Source organism: Myotis davidii, unplaced genomic scaffold, assembly GCF_000327345.1.
Source record: "Myotis davidii unplaced genomic scaffold, ASM32734v1 scaffold854, whole genome shotgun sequence".
Classification (NCBI taxonomy): Eukaryota; Metazoa; Chordata; class Mammalia; order Chiroptera; family Vespertilionidae; genus Myotis; species Myotis davidii.
Window position 1 is genome coordinate 1,005,185 of NW_006285939.1, and position 7,150 is coordinate 1,012,334.

The 7,150-nt window shown below is 38.0% G+C and overlaps 1 protein-coding gene across 4 annotated transcripts in view; it reads left to right on the forward strand.

The window, feature by feature from the left end:
* MAPK8 (mitogen-activated protein kinase 8) overlaps positions 1-7,150 on the forward strand; it is a 61,077-nt gene that overhangs the window by 26,611 nt on the left and 27,316 nt on the right. The gene's annotated exons all lie outside the window — the stretch shown is intronic.

A 7,150-nucleotide genomic window follows, 5' to 3' on the forward strand; every position in this document is an offset into this window, starting at 1 on the left:
GTCCCTGCCCAGGCCTACGGCCTCTGGCCTAGGCATCCGGCCCTGGCAGCAGGGACCTGCAGTGGCAGCGGGGGGCACCGCGATCGCATGGGCTCCGCCCCTGCCCCTGCAGGATGCCTCTGGCTGAGGCGTCCGGCCTGGGCAGCGGGGACCCGCAGCTGCAGTGGCCCTGCGATCGTGGGCTCCGCTTTAGGCCCAGGCAAGGGACCCCTAGCTCCCGGGACTGCCAGCTTTGACCCTGCCCAGCTCCCATCGCTGGCCCCACCCCTACTTCCTGCTATCACTGGCCAGGGCAGCAAAGGCACCTGATTCTCCGATCATGGCTGAGGGGCAGGGCAAAGGCGGCCCCAGGGCCACCTTTGCCCTGCCCCCCAGCTCTTAGCTCCCCACTGGGTTTCCGATCACTGTCAGTGGCAGGGGGCTTCTTACTGCTTTCCCTTTCACCTCCCTGCATTGTGCCTACATATGCAAATTAACCGCCATCTTGTTAGCAGTTAACTGCCAATCTTAGTTGGCAGTTAATTTGCATATAGCCCTGATTAGCCAATGAAAAGGGTATTGGTCGTATGCCAATTACCATTTTTGTCTTTTATTAGATAGGATTCTGTTTTATGTATTTACCACATTTTGTTCATGGATAAACATTTGGGTTATTTCTAAGTTTTAGCTTTATGGATAACACTGCTATGGACATTCATGTACAAGTATTTATTTGAGTTCTTGTTTTCAATTCTACTAGGAATGGAATTGCTGAGTCATATGGTAAACCTGTATTTAACTTTCTAAGGAACCACCAAACTGTATTCCATAGTGGCTACACCATTTTACATTCCTAGTAACAATTTATGGCTGAGAATCCAATGTCTTTAAATCTTTGCCAGTGTTTACTGACTTTTTTATTCTAACCCTCCTAGTGCATATGAACTGGTATTTTATTGTGGTTTTTATTTGCATTTCCCTAATGACTAATGGTGTTGAGTATCTTTATATGTGCTTGTTGGCCATGTGCATACCTTTGTGGGAGGAATTTCTAGTCAAGTCCTTGGCCCATTTTTTAATTAGGTTGTTTTGCTTTTTATTATTGAGTTGTAGGGGTTCTTTATGTATTTCAGATACTGGACCCTTATCAGATATGTGATTTGTAAATATTTTCTTCCATTTTATATGTTGTCTTTTCACTTTCTTGATATCCTTTGACAAAAGTTTTTAATTTTCATGAAATTCAGTTTATTTTGTCTTTGGTTGTGTGTTCTTTTAGTGTCATATATAGGAATCCATTGTCAAATGCAAAATCATTAATATTTACACTTAGGTTTTCTTCTCAGAGTTGTATAGTTTTAGCTCTTATGTTTAGGTCTTTGACCCGTTTTCAGTTGATTTTTATATATTAAATGTATAATATGCTTGTGGAAATCCAGTTGTTCCAGCACTTGATTTAAGGGATTATTGTTTCCCAGTTAAATGGTCTGGGCCCCCTTGTTGAAAATTGACCATATATTGTTTTATCTGGACTCTTAGTGCTCTTCCATTGATCTGTGTATCTCTGTCCTTATACCAGTACCACATTATTTTGATCGCTGTAACTTTGTAGTAAGTTTTAAAATGGGAAAGTGGGAATCCTTTAACTTTATTCTTTTTTTTTTTCAACATCATTTTGACTATTCAGAACCCCTTGTGATTTTGTATGAATTTGAGTATCAGCTTTTCCATTTCTGCAGGAAAGGCTATTGGAATTTTAGTAAGGATTTCATTGAATCTAAAGATTGGGTAATTTTGCCATCTTAACTATATTTAATATTCCAGCTCATGAACACAGGGTGTCTTTTCTTTTACTTAGATTATATTAGTCTTAGTTGGGCTCCATAACAAAATACTATAGACTGGATGGCTTAAACAACAGAAATTTGTTTTCTCACAGTTTTGGAGGCTAGAAGTCCATGCATGACCAGCAAATTCAGTTTTTAGTGATACCTCTCTTCCTGGCTTGTGCCAAAGAGGGGGTGTTGGGGGGCATGTGCACAAGCTCTGGTATTTTTTACAAAGACACCAGTTATTTTGGATTAGAGCCCCATCTTTATGACCTCATTTAAAAACTTAATTACCTTCATACGGGACCTATATCCAGATACAGCCACACAGGGGTTACGGCTTCCACATGTGAATTTGGGGTTGGGGAGACACAGTTCAGTCTATAACAGTGATGGCGAACCTATGACAGCGTGTCAGGTGACATGCGAACTCATTTTTTTTGGTTGATTTTTCTTTGTTAAATGGCATTTAAATATATAAAATAAATATCAAAAATATAAGGCTTTGTTTTACTATGGTTGCAAATACCAAAAAATTTCTATATGTGACACGGCACCAGAGTTAAGTTTGGGTTTTTCAAAATGCTGACACGCCGAGCTCAAAAGGTTCGCCATCACTAGTCTATAACATAGTTCTTCTTAAATCTCAGCAATGTTTTACAGTTTTCTGTGTGCAAGTCTTTCACCTCGTTAGTTAAATTTTTCTCTAGGTATTTTTTATTTTGGAAGCTAGTATAAATGAAATTATTTTCTTAGTTTTTAATTTGTTCATTGCTATTGTATAGAAACACAGCTGGTCTTTGTGTATTGATGTAGCTTTGCTTAATTCATTCAAATATAGTGGAGATTTTTTTTTTTTTTTTTACAATTTTCTATTTGTAAGATCATCTCATTTGTGCAATTGTTTGACTTCTTTCTTTCTGATTTGTTTTGGTTGGGTTTTTTGTTGTGTTTTGTTGTTTGTTTGTTTGTTGTTGGGGTTTTTTTGTTTGTTTGTTTTGATGTTTTTTTTGCCTAGTTGGCTCTGGCTAAAGCTTCCAGCAAAATGTTGAATGGAAGTGGCATAGTGGGAATCTCTGCCCTGTTCTTGATCTTAGGAGTATGATATTAGCTGTGGGGTCTTCATAAATGCCCTTGATCTCTTTAAAGAAGTTCCATTTTGCATTGGAATTATATGCAAATTGTATGGTCAGAGGGTACAGATCCACAAGACTGCCTTCACTTCAGGTCAACTGGCTACAAACTTGTGGTCCCAAAAACTACTCTGTTTTAATAATTCACTAGAGGGACTCAGCTCCAAACAGCACTGTACATATGATTACAGTGTTATTATAGTAAAAGCATACAAATTTGAACCAATCAAAGGAGGTGATGCATTGGGCATAATCTGAGAGAGATCCAAACATGGAGATTTCAGCCAGTCATTGTCTCCTCAAAGTTTAAAAGTACAGAGTATTTGCTGGCTAGGAAAGCTCACCCAAGTCTTTGGTATCCAGAGTTTTCCTGGCTGCTCAATCACATACTGCCTTCCTGGTGGCGGACCTTTAGTCTCCACCTTCCTAAGGTTTACACTAATACCTTTAGTCTCACATTGTTAGACTTCCTGTGGCCAAAACCCCAGGCAAACAAAGACACTGCTATCAGTCAGGACATTCAGGGGCTAGAGCAGCCGTGGGCAAACTGCAGGCGGGATCCGGCCAGTTTGAAATGAATAAAACTAAAAAAAAAAAAAAAACCATACCCTTTTATGTAATGATGGTTACTTTGAATTTATATTAGTTCACACAAACACTCCATCCATGCTTTTGTTCCAGCCCTCCGGTCCAGTTTAAGAACCCATGTGGCCCTCGAGTCAAAAAGTTTGCCCACCCCTGGGCTAGAGGTTACCTATCACTGAGGGCGAAAGCCAGACCTCTCTTTACATTAAGATTAATTTTTTACCACATACCTTTTACTCCAAGTTTAAGTGCTTTTATTATGAAAAGATGTTGGATTTTGTTAAATGCATTTCTGCATCAATTGAAGTGATCATGTTTGGCTTTCCTTGAATCAATGTGATATATTAAATTGATTCATTTTGTACATTGAGCACTTGCATTCCTGGGATCAAATCCCACTTTAGTCATAATGTATAAACCTTTTAATATGCTCTTGGGATGATTTTGCTGAGAATTTGTACATCTGTGTTCATAAGTGATACTGCTGTGTAGATTTATTTTTTAATGATGTCTGTCAGAATTTGATGTCAAGGTAATGCTGGCCTCAGAATGAGTTAGAAACTGTTCTTTCCTCATCTGTTTTTTGAAAGAGTTTAAGAAGGATTGATGTTAATTCTTAATTAAATGATTGGTAGAATTTCCCTTTTTTTGAGATTTTCATTATTCATTCGCTCTCTTTACTTGTTATGGGTATGTTCAGGTTTTGTGTTTGTTGAGTCAGTTGTGGTAATATTGTGTATTTTTAGGAACTTCTTTTTTTCATCTAAATGATCTAATTTGTTGGTGTACACTTGCTCATAGTTTTTCTTTTATAATCCTTTTGTGTCTGTAAAGTTGGTAGTAATGTCCCCATTTTAATTTATAATTTTAGTTAATTGCACCTTTTTTTTTTCATTGTCTAGGTAAAGGTTTATCAATGTTGTTGCTCTTTTTAAAGAACCAACTTCTGAGCCCTGACTGGTAGCTTGGTTGGTTAGAGTGTCATCCCAGTACACCAAGTTTGTGGGTTTGATCACACAGGTCAGGGCACACACAAGAAGCAACCAAATCCTGCCCGGGCCGCTAAGTGGTTAGAGCTTTGGCCCTCAGACCAAAGGATCTTGGGTTCAATTCCCGATGAAGAGTACATACCACGGTTGCAGGCTCGATCCTCAGCCCCAGCAGGGTCATGTGCAAGAGGCAACTAATCGATGTCTCTCTCTCTCTCTCTCTCTCTCTCTCTCTTAACCCCATTTCTTCTTCCCCTCCACGCTCTCTAAAAAACTCAATGGAAAAAATATCCTCAGGTAAGGATTTAAAGAAAAAGAAGTAACCAAGTGGAATGACAAAAATTGATGTTTCTCTCTCTCTTGCTTTTTCTCTCAAATCAATAAATTTTTAAAAAATTTAAAGAACCAACTTCTGGTTTTGTTGATTTTCTTTATTGTTTTTTTGGTCTCTATTTTGTTAATCTCTGTTTTTTTCTTTATTATTTTCTGTCATGTTCTTGCTTTCAGATTAGTTTGCTCTTCTCTTCTGCTTTCTTAATGTGCAATATTAGGTTATTGATTGGAATTTTTTATGTAGAAGTGAACAGCACTTATTGAGCACTCATTGTGTATAGAACACAATACCAACTGTAATGCCATTTTCCATGGAGCTCACCTACGGTCATGTCACAACAAGCCAGACTGGACCCGAGAGCTTGCCAAAACAGCCCTGCTCTCGGGTCCAGCTTGACTGTGTTGTGGCATGACTGTGAGGTGAGCTCCATGCATTTTTTTTTTTTAATGTGTGTGTTAACAGCTATAAAATGTCCCCTGAGCTCTACTTATTAGGTATTCCCTAAATTTTGGTACGTTGTATTTTCATTCATCTCAAAGTATAACTAATTTTCTTTTAATTTTCACAAACTGTTGTTTTATTTCCACAAATGTGTGAATTTTACACTTTTTCTTTTTCTTGATATCTAGCTTCATTCCATTGTGATCAGAGAAGACACTTTGTATGACTTCAGTGTGTGTTTTTTTTAATATTGAGGTTTATTCTGTCACCTAAAATATAGTCTAGCCTGAAGAATAGCTTGTTGCATGTGCACTTGAGAAAAATATATATTCTGCTGTTTTGAAGAGAGTTATTTTATAATGTCTGTTATGTCTAGTTGGCTTATAGTGTTGTTCCCACCCTTATTTTCTTATTGATCTTCTAATTTTTTTGTCCATTAATGAGAGTAAGGCATAGAACTCTACACCTGGTATTGTATAACTATTTCTCCCTTCAATCATGTCAGTTTTTTAAAATATATTTTCATTAATTTCAGAGAGGATGAGTGAGGGAGGGGGGATAGAAACATATTGATGAGAGAGAATCATCCATCGGCTGCCTCCTGCATGTCCCCTTCCGGGGATCGAGCCCGCAACCTGGGTATGTGCCTTTGACCGGAATCAAACCTGGGACCCTTCCGTCTGCAGGCCGACAATCTATCCACTGAGCCAAACCAACCAAGGGCAATCATGTCAATTTTGCTTCATGTATTTGGGGGCTTTGTTAGGTATGTATACATATATTCTTGATGGATTGATCCTTTTATCAATGAGTATTGTCCTCTTTTGCCCCATGGAACATTTTTGACTTATAGTCTGTTTTGTTTGATATTAGAATAGCTATCTTTTGATTTCTGTTTGAATGAAATATAGGATTTTTCCATCCTTTCACTTTCAGTCCGTGTGTGCCTTTGAAGCTAAAGGGAATCTCTGTAGATAGCCTGCAGGAGGCACATCTTTCTTTTATGCCTTCTGCCCTTCTCTGGCATTTAGTTGGAGAGTTTACTGTATCTACATGTAAAGTAATTGCTGATAAGGAAGAAGTTACTTTGGCCACTGTACTGTTTGTCATAAGTCATATCTTTTTGTACCTCATATTTTTTATTACTGCCTTTTTGTGTGTTTAAGTACATTTTTTGCTGTGTATCTTTTTTCTCTGTTCCTTTTTTTTATATTTTCAGTCTTAAAGGTTACCATAGGCATTACAATTTAACCTCTTCCATTTATAACAATCTATTTTGAATTATTACCACTGTAACTTCTGTAGTATACAAAAACTCTGCTTCTATGCAGTCTTCCTTTTCCCTTCATATTGTTGTTGTCACAAATTACGTATTTATAGACTGTGTGCCCATCAAGATAAATTTGTTCATACTGTTTATTGCATTTGTCTTTTAAATATTATTGTGGGGGAAGTACAGCTGGCCTTTTTATGTATCTATGTAATTACCTTTACCAGTATTGTTTTTTTAAAAATATTTTATTGGTTTTTTACAGAGAGGAAGGGAGAGGGATCGAGAGTTAGAAACATTGATGAGAGAGAAACATCGATCAGCTGCCTCCTGCACACTCCCCACTGGGGATGTGCCCGTAACCAAGGTACATGCCCTTGACCGGAATCGAATCTGGGACCCTTCAGTCCACAGGCCAACACTCTATCCACTGTGCCAAATCGGTTAGGGCCCTTTACCAGTATTCTTTCTCTCTTCATTTGACTTCAAGTAACTGTTTGTTGTTCTTTTATTTCTACTTGAAGGACTATTTAGTACTTTTTTTTTTTAATCCCCTGTCAAGGAGTGTGGATATTTTTTCCATTGATTCT